The sequence below is a fragment of the Myotis brandtii genome, unplaced genomic scaffold, assembly GCF_000412655.1.
Source record: "Myotis brandtii unplaced genomic scaffold, ASM41265v1 scaffold118, whole genome shotgun sequence".
NCBI lineage: Eukaryota > Metazoa > Chordata > Mammalia > Chiroptera > Vespertilionidae > Myotis > Myotis brandtii.
Window position 1 is genome coordinate 1,530,811 of NW_005354090.1, and position 16,429 is coordinate 1,547,239.

Here is a 16,429-nt window from a genome sequence, read left to right on the forward strand (position 1 = left end):
TGGGGAGTGAGGGCGGAGGGTGGGGCGGGAACTGGGAGGAGGGGAGTTATGGGGGGAAAAAAGAGGAACAAATGTAATAATCTGAACAATAAAGATTTAATTTAAAAAAAATCATATCATCATATTAATAGATGTACCAAAAAAAGCATTTGATAAAATTCAACATTCCTTTAAAATAAAAACTCAGGCCCTAACTGGTTTGGCTCAGTGGATAGAGCGTCGGCCTGCGGACTGAAGGGTCCCAGGTTCGATTCCGTTCAAGGGCATGTACCTTGGTTGCAGGCACATCCCCAGTGCGGGAGGCAGCTGATGTATGTTTCTCTCTCGTTGATATTTCTAACTCTCTATCCCTCTCCCTTCCTCTCTGTAAAAAATCAATAAAAATATATTTAAACAAAACAAAACAAACAAACAAACGAAACTCAGCATTGGTGCCCAGCCAGTATGGCTCAGTGGTTGAGCATCGACCTATGAACCAGGAGATCATGTTTGATTCCCAGTTAGGGCACATGCTGGAAGTTGTGGGCTCAATCCCCAGTGGGGGATGCGCAGGAGGCAGCCAATCAAAGATTTTCTCTCATTGATGTTTCTGTCTCTCCCTTCCTCTTTGAAATCAATAAAAATATATATTAAACAGGAGAAAACAAAAACTCAGCAGTGGGGATAGAAGGAACATATCTCAATATAATAAAGGCCATATGTGACAAATCTACTACTAACATTATACTTAATGGTGAAAAATGAAAGTTAATTTTTAAGATCAGGAGCAAGATAAGGATGTCCCCTTTCACCACTTTTATTCAATGTAGTGTTGGAAGCCCTAGTTACAACAATCAGACAAGAAAAAGAAATAAAACGCATCCAAGTTGGAAAGGCAGAAGTGAAACTGTCATTATTTGCAGATGACATGATAGTATGTATAGAGAACCCTAAGAATTCCACCAAAAAACTATTAGACTAATAAATGAATTCAATAAAGTAGCAGGATTCAAAATTAATGTTTAGAAAACAATCACATTTTATACACCAATAACAAATATCAGAAAGAGAAATTAAGAAAACAATTCCATTTATAATTGCATCAAAAATTAAAATACCTAGAAATAAATTTAACCAAGGAGGTAAAAGACCTGTAAGACACTGAAGAGAGAATGTGAAGAAGATATGAATAAATGGAAAGATAATACTTTGCCCAAGGATTGGGAGGATTAATATTTTTTAAATGACCATACTCCCCAAAGCAACCTACAGATTGAATGAAATTCCCATCAAAATACCAATGACAGTTTTCTCAGAACTAGAACAAATAATCCTAAAATGTACATGAAACCAGAAAAGACCCCGGATATTCAAAGCAATCTTCAGAAAGAAGAACAAAGTTAGAGATACCATGCTATCTGATCTCAAACTATACTACAAGGCTATAATAATTAAAATGGTGGCACTGGCATGAGAACACACATACATCAATGGGCTAATATTGAGAGCCCCACTAATCTATGATAAAGGCGGCAAGAATATACAATGGGCTAAAGACAGTCTCTCCCATAAATGTTGGGAAAACTGCACAGATACATGCAAAAATATGAAACTAGACCACTTTCTTACACCATATACAAAAATAAACCCAAAATGAATTGAAGATTTAAACTCCTAGGAGAGGACATAGGCAATCAACTCTTTTACTTTGCTCTTAGCAATATATATATATATTTTTTTTTATGTCTTCCCAGACAAGGGGAACAACAATCAAAAATAAACAAATGGGACCACATCAAACTAAAAAAGTTTTTCCACAGTCAAGGAAACCATCAACAAAACAAAAAGACAACCTACTGAATGGGAGAAGATGCTCGCCAATGATACGTCTGATAAGTGGTTAATATTCAAAATCTATAAGGAACTCATACAACTTAACACCTAAAAAACAAATAGTACAATTAAAAAATGGGCAAAAGACGTGAATAGATGGTTCTTCAAAGAGGACATACAGATGACTAATAAACATACGAAAATGTACTCCACATCACTAATCATCAGAGAAATGCAAAATAAAAACCACAATGAGATATCACCTCACACCTGCCAGAATGACTCATCAATAAATCAACACACAAGTGTTGGTGAGGATGTAGAGAAAAGGAAACCCTTATACACTGCTGGTGGAAATGTACTAGTAGACTGGTGCAACCACTGTGGAAAACAGTATGGAATTTCCTCAAAAAATTAAAAATGGAATTGCATTATGACCCAGCAAGTCCACTTCTGGGAATTTATCCGAAGAAACCCGAAACACTAATTTGAAAGAATATATGCATCCCTATGTACATTGCAGCGTTATTTAAAATGCCAAGATTTGAAAGTAGCTCAAGTGTCTATCAGTGGGTGAGTATATAAAAACGCTGTGGTACATTTACACAATGGGACACTACTTGGTTGTAAAAAAAAGAGGTAATGCTACCTTTTGTGACATCATGGATGGACCTGGAGAACATAATGCTAAGTGAAATAAACCAGTCAGAGAAAGACAAGTACTGGGTACCATATGATTTCACTCATATGTGGAATTTAATGAACAAACTGAACAAGCAAAATAGAGACAGACTCAGAGAGAGCAGGCAGACAGCTGTCAGGGGGAGGGGAATTGGGGAAAAAAAAGAAAAAAAGAGAGGGGAGAGAGAGAACTCATTGACACGAACAACAGTGTGGTGATTCCAGGGTGGGGGTGGAAGATGGTAAAGGGGGGATAATAGGTGATGGGGGAAAAATAAAATTAAGAAAAAAAATTTAAACATGCAATACCTGACTATATATATAGTCAGGGGCACTAACCTCTTTTCCCTTAGATTGTCAAATAAAAAAAAAGGACAACAGCCAACACAATAGCTCTCTGGTATGAATGAATCAAAATTATACCTATTTTCTGTCAGACTGGCAAAAGAAAAACTTGTTTTGTTGTACTGCGGAATTTTAGCAATTAGTTATATGTATACCATGAGATGAAAAAGTCGCTGCTGTAGACTTGTTACTAATGGTGTTTTCTTTTTTGCTTTTATCACTAAGGAATTCAGTTGCTACATAGAACTAGCAACTGCTCAGGACTTGGTGGCAAACATTTATGTGTGCTATTATAACCCAGTTAAGTATTATTTTCCACATTAATTTATTTCATCTTATTGGATATATTTTGGAAGCAACTGAAATCGTTGGGGAAAGTGAAGGTCGTGTTAGTTCATAAGTAGAAAATGTTACTGTTAAAAACAGAATCACGCTTTCATCCCCACCAGGAATGCATGGTAGTCTATTCTAGGCGCAGGTGAAAGGCTCTGGCCCATGGGAGTTTGCTCACTGAGGCAGAAAGTGCAGAAGTCTCAATGTTGGTCCAACCCACGTGTTCTGACCCAGTGCTTCTCAAACTTTAATGCGCATAAGAATCACTGAGGGATCTTGTTAAATGATTCTGGTTCGAAGATCTGAAATTCTGCGTTTCTAACAGGCTCCCAGCCGATGCTGAGATGCTGGTCCGCAGTCTGCACTTCAGCAGCAAGGTGCTAGCTAATCTGCACTGCGAGAGCAGCGCGGGTGGCTGGAGCCTTCCTGTCCTTACTGAGAAGGTAACAGGACACTCTCAGGTTGTGGGTATCTGCCTCCTCCTGAGTCAGCAGTACCAAATCAACCAAACAATCAGCATTTCTTTTTTCCTAAGGTCCCTCGGTTAGATATGTTGCTTTCAATACTGGAGTTCACATGCATCTTAGCAGGTGCAAGAAACTTGAATAAGATAAGAATGTTCCTGCCACATGGTTCCTTTTGAATCTGACTGAATTGTAGGTCCTACATCTACTTTACTAAATAAGTAAACAGGATTGTATAAATTGAGGAAGAGCAGGCCAGGAGACTTGCCCAGTATGAATAAAAAATTTGCAACCAATTAAGCATCCTAAGTGGTCCCTCCATTTCATAAACCCGAGTCCTGGGAGAAAACCTGGAGTAACAAGCTAGTAAGTGTGCATGTACAGACACACACACACAATTTCAAACATGACACCCCACATAGGTTACAGGGGTGGCGTACCATGATCTTATTCCTCCTGTAGGTCCTTAAACTCCTTGGAGATACCGAGAAGGGGTTTCCAACAACCACATCCTTTAGAAATAAAAAATGTGGCTGCTCCGCATGTGAAGTAACTGGAGGTGACCCGTCCTTTCTTACAACACAGCCATCATCCTCAGCAACCAGAGACTGAACTAAGGAGCGCCTGCTGGGCTGCCCTGGGTCCTTCCGGAAACGGAGTCACTGTAGGATGCAGAGGCCCTATTCTTGGCCATCCAGACTGTCTCTGTGTGAAAGGCAAGTCGTCTGAGGTGAAACGGGAGCACTATTTGTAGACATGCCTAGGACGAGTAGAGGCTCACTAGGCGAGCATTCTGTATTCTCCATGGTTCTATGGGCTCGAAAAGTGGGGTGGAGTGGGGTAAGAATAAGGGCTCGTGGGAAGGCAGCCGGTCCACCAACGACCCGTTTGGCTGGTTTACATCCTGCCTCTGCAGGCTCCTGTCCTGTCGCCTCCAGGCATCATGAACTGGATCCAGTTCTGTGGTTCAACAAATATTTCCAGAGTCCCTACTATATTAGGCCTGGGATACAAAGGTGAATAATTCAAGAGGAGTTTAATGTCTCTCAGATTCTGGGACATTAAAGCTCCACAGAAAGATTTCAATGTTGATAAGCAAGGCTTGAGAGGTTACTGAGGTATAATAACCACAAGTTGCATAGCTGTCTCACGTTATTTCCACAAACCATCAAAATGCCCCTGAAATGACATTTTGGGGTCCGGAGTACGCTCTTACACATGATGAGACGTGGAAGTCTTGGCTCTGGCCCCCCTCTCTGGAATGCTTTCTCGGAGTCCCTGTCCTGTCTATAGATCTGCGTGCACATGACCCATGCATGACTGTATTGCTGCACTCACCACAGTGTAATGGCCTGCTTACCTGCCTCCCCCATTAGATGTGGACACTGTGAACATCACAACTGTACTTATTCATCCTCCTCTTCCCAGTGTTCTACACCCAGCAAATGTTGGACAGACATCTGCTAAATAACCCCACATCCTGGTCTACTCTGAACTGTTCATTTCAGGGAGAAGAGCAGCCAGCCATTTGCTCTCCTGGTCCACTGTGAAATTGCGGACATTTGCCTTCCTATTTTCAAGTATTTGGTTTATGTCTTTGTGACTTCTACATGTTGTCCTTTATCTCAATGGAAATATCTATTTTATTTAGTTTAATTCACTGTTAGGGGAAGGATGATTTCAACTATCAGAAAACATAAATACCAACCCTTTTAAGAAGGTAGGAAAATTCACCAAAACCATGAGACTTATTAAAAGCCTCTCCTGTTGTTGCCCTGAGCGCTTCCTAGTGCAGAGCCCTCCACTCAGTGTGCCTCGGGCTGCTGGAGGGGGCAGGGCCTGCTTCCCAGCAACACTGCACACCCTGGTGGGCAGAGCCTATTTGCTAGAGCGCATCTGTCTGAGCCCAAACCCTCGGTCACCAATCAGCAGCAGTCACTCTAGGCAGGTTACTGTTCTCTCTCGCTAGGTGTTTTGTTTCATCTTGTAATCTGGGGATAATGATAATAACTGTGCCATGTGAAGTGGCTGAGGAGATTAAGAAGGTAATGCATAAAGAGCAGGAGGTGGAGCCCAGGAGGCGCTGCAGGCACTGCACAGAGCCAGCCAGCCTGGGAGCCTGGTCATGTGGGCCTAGTCACCAGAGCGCAGCTGACAAAACTGGCAAGCCCTGCAGTGAAAGGGGTGGGTGCAGGTTGCAGAAGAGCGAGAATGGGGAGAGTGGAGGGAAAGCCTCATGAAAATGAGAGCTCCCTGAGCACAGGCCCATTGTTTGTCTTGCTCACCGGCGCTCAGTGCTGTGCGTGACACAGAGCAACTGGGAAATCTTTAATTATCTGCTGATCAAATGGATGAAGGGGTGGGAAGGTTAAATAAGCAGGTTTTTTTCTTCTTACACGTTCACTGGACCGTTCACAAACCCTCTGCAGTGCAGGAAGAACACAGGGCATGGCTCCGGCGGGTTCCACCAGGATCTGCAACAGTTAGCTGAGTGGCTCTGGCCAGGTTACTCAGCTTCTCCAAGTTTCAGTTTCTTTATTTGTAAATCCTACTTTGCAAAATTGTTGTGAGGATTAGAGATAATGCACGGGCCTGGTGCCTATTTGACATTCAAGAAAATGGCAGTGAGTACTGCGATTGTGTTATCTATTCTCCCGAGAGAAGTGCCCGGAAAAAAGAACAATGAGCTGAGAATCAGGAAACCAAGCTCTTGTCCTGTCACTGCAATTCCCATGGCTCCTCTCAGTCTAAGTTCCAATTTACCAAAGGGCAGTGCCACCTTGGACCATACTACCATCCAGGGAAGATGTGGGCACCATGAGGTTAGGCGTTTAGAGCATGATGTTTCAAGTAAGATGGTTCTGTTTACTAAAGCGGATCATGGCTTTTATTGCAAAATCAGAAGCAGACTAGGACCAGCAACTAGAGGGACTGTCAAGAAAACTCACGACAGCCTGAAGAGAAATGATAGATGCAGACCAAGATGCTGTGTGGAAAAACTGATTGGCCAAATCAGTGTCATGCACAAAACAAAAGTGGGAACAACAAAACTTGAGCACGATCTCAGACTGGCACATCTATAAACAGAAAGCACCCCTCCCAGTATTCCCAGGCCATCTAAGCCACCAACCTAGAATTGATTAGGAGTGATTTTTCCAATTGGAAAAGAGAAAAACACATTTAATATGATCTGCTAGCACTAATGTATTTCTTCCCATGTAATGAAACGCAGTGATAAAAGCTGAAAATTAAACTGTAGCTGCACATTCTGAGGAAGAAACAGTGAAGAGCCCTGAAAATGACCTTGTAACGCTCAGCATTAAAGTAAATCCAGTGGAAAATTAGGTCCTGATAATCTAGGAGAGCCCCGGGGAGAGGACGCTGGGTGAACACAGCACGCCAGCATTTTCAAAGCTCAGTGACTCAGACATGGTGGAAGTGAGAGCTGTAATTACATCCGCTGGAAGGAAGAAAACCCAGGGCTTTCAGGATCCACAGGCCTCTTACCCAGCACATCAAGCTTCGGAGTAGGAAAACAGCCATGATCCACTGCCACCCTGAAGGCTGGGATCGTAGGAACAGGGATAATAACAGTACTAGGGATTCTGGATAGGAAGCGTCTAAATCAACTGCGAGGATGAGGACAAGTCCCAGAAGACTGAGCTCTGCTTGTTCATTTCTTCTTCTTTCCAATAAAGAAGGTCCTGACATCAAAATCCCAGCGTTTCCTTTCCTAATCGTCTTCCCACGCTAGCCCAGCAGAAGGTCAAACCTCGTTTGTGAGAGACATGGGCAACCTGACAAAATTCTGCAACATGATTACTGGTCTTTTTGGCTTTCTAGGAGCCTTTCACTGGCATTTCTGGCATTTGCTGGTGGGTGGGGGTAGAGGTGAGTGAACTGAGTTTGCTGGCCTCCCCTTCAAATCTTCCTCTACATCAGCCTCTGTCGGACTTTCGCCACCTTCACCCACATTAGAGGTCCTTAATATTTAACGCTTTTACTTAAGGTGAAACCATGAACAGAAAACACCTTTCCTAAAATTCCCATCCACACAGTTTGCTCTCAGACACAACCTGACTTCTCACACACCCTCATTTCCCAAGGTCTCAAAACTCTCAATAGGTCACAGCTAATAATGGATTAGGTAATGAAATAATAAAATAAGCAAGTTCATTGCTAAGCTGACTGGAGAAAGGAGGGAAGCACCTAGAAGAACATCTCTTGTGCTTTCACCTAGGGAAGGAACCATAGCTCTAGAATGACCATCTCTAAGGGAAGAGAGTGCTTGAAGTTGGAGGTGGAGATGGCAAAAGTTTGACTGGAAAATATCCATAAAAAACAGACCTTCAATACCACAATGGAAAAGAAATAACACAGTGACTGCTCAGCAGTAGGACGAAAATGCGTTTACGTCTTCTAATATGTGAGAGGAGTAACTACCACCACACCACTGCAGCGGTTAACAGTCATTGAGCAAGTAATTACTGTGTGCTAGCTATTGTTGCAAGCACTGTCCACGCATTACCTCATTTAACCATCACAAAAACACTAGGAGGTCAGTACTTTCATTACCCTTATTTTATGGTTGAGGAAACTAAGGCCCTGGGTCCTGTGATGTGCCCAAGGTCACTGTGGGAAACAATAAGACATCTCCTTTGGTTACAGAAGGGAGGGAAGAGAGGATGAGGAGGAAATGTAAGCTGGTGATGCATCAAAAGTCTAGACCAGGGGTGGGCAAACTTTTTGACTCGAGGGCCACAATGGGTTCTTAAACTGGACCGGAGGGCCGGAAAAGCATGGATGGAGTGTTTGTGTGAACTAATATAAATTCAAAGTAAACATCATTACATAAAAGGGTACGGTCTTTTTTTTTTTAGTTTTATTCATTTCAAATGGGCCGGATCCCATGGCTGGTCTAGACTGTCCATCGAAACCATTTCAGATTAACTGTTAGCAACAGGGAGCCACTGACGCTTCCTAAGCACTGGAAGAGGTGGAGGACTGACTGGAGCACCAGGGGACAGAGGCGGTCAGTGATGAGGCGTTTGGAATAGGAAGGTACATTCTGATTGGGGAATGAAAACACGATTGAAGTTAATGGGAAGTGTAGAGGAGGAGATGATTGGCATTAATGAAGACTTCTCCGAGCTAAATGTGAAACGCTGAGAGGTCATTAGAATTGGATCATTTCTTCCTTCGAAAGACTGCAAAGACATTTCTGTATGATTTCATTTTCTCTTACAGAAGTTGCCACAGACAGATAGGCACGGCCCCAGTTAGTACCATACAAAGGCAGTCTTAACTGACTTAAAAAAGTTAAGTGGTTTACTAATCTGGAGTGGCGTCTCTCCTTTAAGGATATACTATCTCTGGGATAATATCTATCATTAGTAGATACTTCACTACAAAGCAGGGAGCTAAAACTCATTCATGTCATAACAGAAGAACCAATGTCAATCACAAACAGAATGCCCTAGGATGTTGTAGAAAACAACAGAACACAAAAGTCCCAGGGCAGTGACTTGTCAGGCAGAACTGAGAGCCCCTGTTTCATCTTCATCTTCTCTTCATTCCCTTTTGCTTTAACCAAAGTTTCTCACTGTTTCTTGAACATAACCCCATGCTCTGGTACTACATGAAAGGAGTGTGTTTTAGGGATGGCACAGTAATTAAAGGCTACACTCAGCAGTAACAGTATACCACCCACCCACATACATTACAGCAGCTCAAACTCTGCAGAGCTCTGCTGTTTGTAGTCTGTGACCTTTAAAACAGGTGATAAGTCAGCATAGTGCAATTAAGAATGGCTTACTAAGTTGTTTTAATGCAAAATAATAGGCTGTTAGTTCATCTGTCACACATACTGAAAAAGATCCCTGCCATGTACTACTAGTATAGTTAATGCCTAAAAGCTTCATTAGGAAACACTGTTGGAGGGGGAAAGGCCCATTTGTAACTTGATTAATACTCTAAATTGCAGTAGTGTCCCAAATTCCAAGGAGATGGTATATATGACGGCATTAATTGTTTTGATAAGGGAGTTCACTTTCATATACAGAGAGGGCAGAGATGGAATAAAGAACCACTGGCTCTGATACTGTCTTACCTTCAACCTCAATGTGAGAGACTCATACGATCTAACTCTGTGCATGAAGGGACGTCATATTATGAAGGAGAAAAACTACACCCGTTAACTCTCAAATGCCATCATAAATAATGCTACCTAGGTCTCTAGTGATGAGCTGCAGGGCTCTATCCTGGGCTTTGTTTTATACAAATATTTTATCAATGACTTAAAGATAAGAGGCCAATGCATTGAATGAAAAAATGTGATTCCCAACAGAAACAATATAAGAAATGCCCCGTAGTTGGCTCTAAAAACCAGTACTGTTTACACCGGATGGGGCCAGCAGCATGTGTGAATAGAATCATGAGTTTGCTATCAACATGGTTATCAAGCCAACAGTGAAAAATGGCTGCTTAAAAAATTAATGTGCTTTTTGTTCCATTTACAGAAATGGAATCAAGCCACAAGAAGACCTGAAGGAACCTTAAAGTGGGTATTACTAAGTAAGAGAAGTCAATCTTCAGAGGCAATATACTGCCCAACTACATGACATTTTGGAAAAGGCAAAACAATAGAGACAGAAAAAAAAGATTAGCAGTCACCAGAAGTTCGCCGGGAGGGAATGATGAAGAGTTGGAACATGGGATTTCAGGGAAGTGAAACCATTCTATAAATGCTAGATACATTTGTCAGAACCCACAGAATGTACAACACAAAGAGTGAACTCTAATGTCAACTATGGACTTTAGTTAATACTAATGTACCAATGTTGGCTCATCAATTGCAATAAATGTGCCACAGCAATGCAAGATGTTAATAACAGGAGAAACTGAAGAGGGAAATAGATGGGAACTCTGTACTTTCTGCTCAATTTTTCTGTAGATCTAAAACTGCTCTAAAAATAAGGTATTAATTTTTTAAAAACCCATTTAAAAATCAAAATGCTATGTTAGAAAATACTCACTTAATGCAAAAGAAATGGGTGAGCAGTAGATTAGTACAGTGCATAAGAACTCTGAGATACTTTGAAATCCTCAGCTAGTCTCACTTTTTAGACCAGAGATATGCATAATTATTGGTGAGAAGAGTGAGTACAACAAACAAATGGTCACCGCTGTCCCTCTTAGTAACTGCAGTTGACATTCTCTCTACTTGAGGACAAATAGCAGGTTTCGAAAAGCCTAATCTATGGACTTTAGGTCATAACTATGGAGAGGAATAAGGAAAGAACATGGCATCAGAGTCAGAGCCATGACCTTGTTAAACGTCACCTGAGCCCTGAGCTCCTGGAAAGCAGCTCCAGATAAGGAAATCCCAGAACCCTGCTCTGGGTAACAGCTACTGCAAGGAACCACTCCTCCCCATAGAGTGAGAGGATTCCTGATGCCACCATGTTTACAACTATGACAGCCAGACACAGACCAACCAAATTCTCGATCTTTGCCTCATAAACGATTAGCTGAACTGCTTCCCTATGACTGATTGGAACAAAATGCTTAACTTTAGTTAAGCTTCTCTGCTTCCCCCAAGTCCCTGACCCATCCTCAGCCCGAATCAACATACAACCCTTCCTGGATAGTCCTTCTGAGAACTGGCCTACCTCCAGGAAAGACATTCCCTGATCAACTGTCCAATCCTTTCACCTGCTCCCCCAAATCTGGCTCTTTCTAGCCTTGTTTCCCTACCCCTATAAAATAAGCTTCTTTTCTAGCTGGTATTCAACATCCTTGCAGATCTTGGGATCAGAGCATTCTCCCTATGACAAAAGCCCCTCCACCCTCATTGCAAGGATTTTTTAGAATATTTTCTTACCTAAATCCATCTTTTTTTCTTTGATGGACAACATACTCTTTTAATTCAGGCTGGATGTATGGGTCTAACTACAATCATTCAGCACATCAATGAGTTTTAATATAACTGCAGAGTCATAAGATTATTTTTTTTCTCATAAGATCTTAATGCTCCATGGGATTTACAAATTAGCCAGCCCAACCTCTCAGCCATGGCAGGAAAACCTGCTGCAGTTTTGAGCAATACATCCTGCCAGTGATCAAACACCTTTGGTAACACACCAGGTAACTTGTTCCACTATTAGGAAATTCTCAAACCAAGCTGACATCTCCTTCTACCTGCGGCCACCCACAGGTACCAGTTCTGACCTCTGAACTACAAGGAATTTCTATGCTTCCTTCCAAATGGCTCTCCAGTTGTCTGAAGGCCATGGCGCCCAGCTTCTTCCCATGAGCATAAAGAGGCACCAGGCCTGCGGAGGTCTTCCACCTGCCTATGCAAACAAAGACCAAACCATGTCCTCTGTTTCTGTGTTTTTTTTTTTATTGTAGAGACACTGAAGTCGCCTGTCATGTTTGGATATGTATCACTGGACAAATACTGTAAGAAAAAAGGCAGCATACATCCCGTCAGGGGCTATCACTTGCATCTTTGCAGGAGAGAGTTAAGGGTGAGCCAATATAAGGGCAAATGAATCTTTATTTAAGCCACTGTCAGATGATAGCTAGAAAACGCTTCATCTGTCTCCGCGCTTTCTCCTTTTCATGTTTCCCTTGACTTTTGTGAAACTATCAACTAGCCATTCTTGGGGCCAGTCAGCTGACACACTGCAGTCAGCTTTTCCTGTTGTTATGGAAACAGTGCCGCTGTAAGCTTCTTCCCTTAAAAATACAAATTAAAAAACCAAACAAAACCCCACTGTGAGTCAATAAAAATCATGAGCAAATATAGTCATCTACATTCCTGACATGGGTGGCAAGACTGGGAACTGGCTATAAAAATTTTACCTCATCAGAACACTTGGACCAAAAAAGCCCCCCAAAATCAGCTCCAAATTGTTATAATATACTTAAATACTTGAGAAACTGATAACCAATTTCTGGGAGATATGGTTATTAAACCCTCCAGTTCAGTTACCATTATCTTGTACATACATTGAGAACAAAGACTAGAATTCACTGACCTCTGACCTCCCAAGGCCTGGCACCTTCAAGGCTCTGTGGAACACTACTGAATTTACCCAGAACTATTAGCAACGCTTCCTACCCTGCCCTTCCCAGGACCTCGGCCCCTAACTGACAGAAGTCACTCTGAGAATATTAACTGTGGACTCTTCAAGGGGGTTCCCCCAGCCTGAGGATACTTTTCAGCCAGAGCTCCCGGTCCCCAGGCTTCTGCAAACACACCGGCAAAGAAAGCTCACCTAAAACAGGGTGGCTCCGAGTGCAAGCATGCTTCTGTGATAGATACAAGATGAAACCGCCTTTCCTGGTTATTATGCATGTAACAATTCTAACTTTGCTACACAAACTCCTGGATGGTGTCTCTTTACGAGTTGAAAACAGATGGATCATAGCCGAGTGGTTTTTGATGCTACCTTCAACCACCTCTCTAAATTCCTCTAATCCACCTCAAACATTGTCTACCTCCAGTTTGCAACTACTCGAGGGAGTTTATTGCAATGGACTATTATGGCAATTTTTGTCTGAGAAATGCTTCTTGATTTTTAAATTCCTGGCCATCCATGATCAAACACTAAAAAAGTCCTAGGGAAACATTTATCTTCCAACTTTATTGAAGTTAGCAGTTAGAGGCCATTAAGAAGAAATCTTACATACATAAGAAATATTATATACAAATTTTATATGACATATAAATATTTCCATCCAAAGCTTAAAGAATATATAAAATGCAAAATGCTTGTGCTGCAAAAAGATGTTTTGTCTCCATGCTCACAATCTGCCAGACTGACATTGCAGCAAAGCAGAGGGCGACTCCCACCCGAGACACCCACCCCAAGAGCTAAGGAGATCCCCACAGAAACGCGGCTCTGCCTCCTCAGCACTGATTCAGCTCCTGGCTGGGCCAAGAGTGACAGCAGAGTCACCAAACACTTTTTTCAGTTTTTGGTCAACAGAGAATTTTTGGCTCAAATCAAGAACACTACTGCTCCTTTGTGTTTCTTACACATGTCACTTTGGCAGTCAGTCTGTTCAACAGACACTGGTGCCTCCATCTGTCAATGTGACTGTGGGAAGAGCGACTGGAGCTCCAGGATGACAACCTGAATTTATATGCAGATGTACATATATGTGCACACACAAACTTGGACACACAAAAATACAAACCCAACTAAGGAAGTGATGATTAGGGGCTGAGCTCCACATAATCTCACTCGGAGTACGGCTGACGATATAGCTCAAACAGTAAGGTACTGACCACGCTGGGAATACAAGCCTGGGCCAGCAACGATGGTTCATTTGTTCATTCTCTATCAGGCCAGAAACTTCTTTCCCCTCTCACTTCCCACAAACAACACAAGGTCCTGTGGAATCCCTTTCATATCTTTCTCATTCACTGAACGACTGAGTGACTACTTTGTTCTACACGTAGGGATATAGCAGAAAGCAAGTCTGATGCGGTTCCTGCCCTAATGAAGCATAGTCTAATGGGGGATACGTGTAAGTGAAAAGGAAGGTAAGTATGTTGGTAGGGGCTCGCTCAGGATGCTATATAAGCTCAAAAAAGGAAAGACATCAAACTCAGACTTTTGGTGTCAGAAAGGATTCTGAGGAAAAATAGAACTAAGACTTGAATTTATTATCTCATCTCTTTGTTCTATTTACATAGGTTTAGAGCCTTTTTTTTTTTTTTTGCTTGGACAACTGTCCTTATTCTTTTATTTCTAGTTTTTTTATTGATTCTAGAGAGAGGAAAGGAGGGAGGGAGACTGTATACACACACATACAGGGGGAGAGAGAGGGAGAGAGGGAGAGAAGGAGAGGGAGAGAGAGAGAGAAAGAGAGACCCCAATTTGAGAGAGAAACATTGATCAATTGCCTCCCACATGCACCCCGACCAGGGATCAAACCCGCAACCTTTGGTGCACAAGATGATGCTTCAACCAACTGAGTCACACTGGCCAGGGCTGTCTTTACTGTCCTAATTTGTCTTTTTACCTGCAATCTCACCTTTGACAAGAACCCTTATCTTCAAGATAAAGGCAAACGTAATAGACTGGGACTGCTCGTGATCTGGGCTCCCATTTATTGCACCAGGCTTTTGCCTGCTCCTACATTTAAGATACACAGAAGCACCCCCATCTCCTGAAATGTGCTATACTCACCCATGTCTGCCTGGAGCACCTTTCCCCTTGGATTTTAGGGCTAGATCAAGCTTTACCTCCTCTGGGAAACCTTCCCTGATCTTTTAGTCTGGGGGAGGCATATGTTGTAATGTATATTTTAAAGGTATTCTAGACACCACGAACAGTGTGATATTAGGCTTCAACTTAGGGTGATCAGTGGCCCTAAGCAAGAGTCCATATTTCAGAGATTGCCAGCTACCATGATCTCCCAAAGGCAGCTATTAAAAGTCCTTCAGCTGTTCATATATTGACCAACACCTAAGACTACTTATTAGCTCAGAAACAGGAGAAGCTTTCCTACTGGTAAAATTAATGGCTTGTTAATCAGAATGGTAAATGTTAGAAATGAACCTCATTGCTAAAATAAAAGATATTCCAGATATATAGACTGGGTAGAATAATTTAGAGATAGTCCCAACTCTTGCATGGAGAGGAATAAGTCTATAACTGATCACTTAGGAATGCTTCCTGGGGCCACCTGTGTCCAGTCATGGCTTAGGAAGTTTCTCCTTGTCTGATTACAAGAGTAATAGAATCCTATTTTTTATGACATTGCTACCTCTCTGATAGACACCTACAATGACAGACAGCTGGGACATTAGAAAGCTTAAAAAACAGAATGAATCTATTTCTAAATGAATATTTATTTAATAAACATCTCTAAGTGTGGTAGGATTTGCTTTCATTATAAACTAGTAACAAGGTTGTAAGGGAGCAGCCAACCATTTCTCAATCATCTTCACTGGCCTTTCAGCATAAAGCACGTAAGTGTGGTACTAAATTAGCTTAGTCATTTCAAGTCAGGGCCTCTCCTCCACGCTCTTGCAGTGCCTATGCATCCACCACAGCACATGTCAATTCGTATGGAAATGTCAGTTTACCCGTCAACTTCTCTCCCATTAAATACTGAGGTCCTTGAGAAAAGGATTGTACTTTTCATCTCTGAAGTCCATTTCTGAGCTCAGTGTCTAGTTTAAAGTAATACTTGCTGCCCGGCTCGGTGGTTAAGCATAGACCCTGGAACCAAGAGGTCACTGGTTCGATTCCCAGTCAGGGCACGTGCCGGGTTGTGGGCTCCATCCCCAGTGGGGGGCCATGCAGGAGGCAGCCGATCCATGATGTTCTTTTCTCACTAATGTTTCTATCTCTATCTCCCTCTCCCTTACTCTCTCTCTAAAAACCAATAAAAATATATTAAAAAAAAAATACTTGCCGAAACCGGTTTGGCTCAGTGGATAGAGCGTCAGCCTGCGGACTGAAAGGTCCCAGGTTCGATTCCGGTCAAGGGCATGTACCTGGGTTGCGGGCACATCCCCAGTGGGAGATGTGCAGGAGGCAGCTGATCGATGTTTCTCTCCCATCGATGTTTCTAACTATCTATCTCTCTCCCTTCCTCTCTGTAAAAAATGAATAAAATATATTTTAAAAAAAATACTTGCTGAATGACCATAATATATAAGTAGCACAATAAAGTGAAAGGGTATCTGATGAGGAACTTAGAGACCCGTTTTAACACTAGTTTCAACAACAGCTGAGTACTTACTGCATATCAATAATCTACTGAGT

The 16,429-nt window shown here is 42.1% G+C and overlaps 1 protein-coding gene across 8 annotated transcripts in view; it reads right to left on the bottom strand.

The window, feature by feature from the left end:
* The window catches only part of VPS8 (vacuolar protein sorting 8 homolog (S. cerevisiae)), a 246,001-nt gene that overhangs the window by 14,785 nt on the left and 214,787 nt on the right, over window positions 1–16,429 (bottom strand). The window lies entirely within an intron of this gene.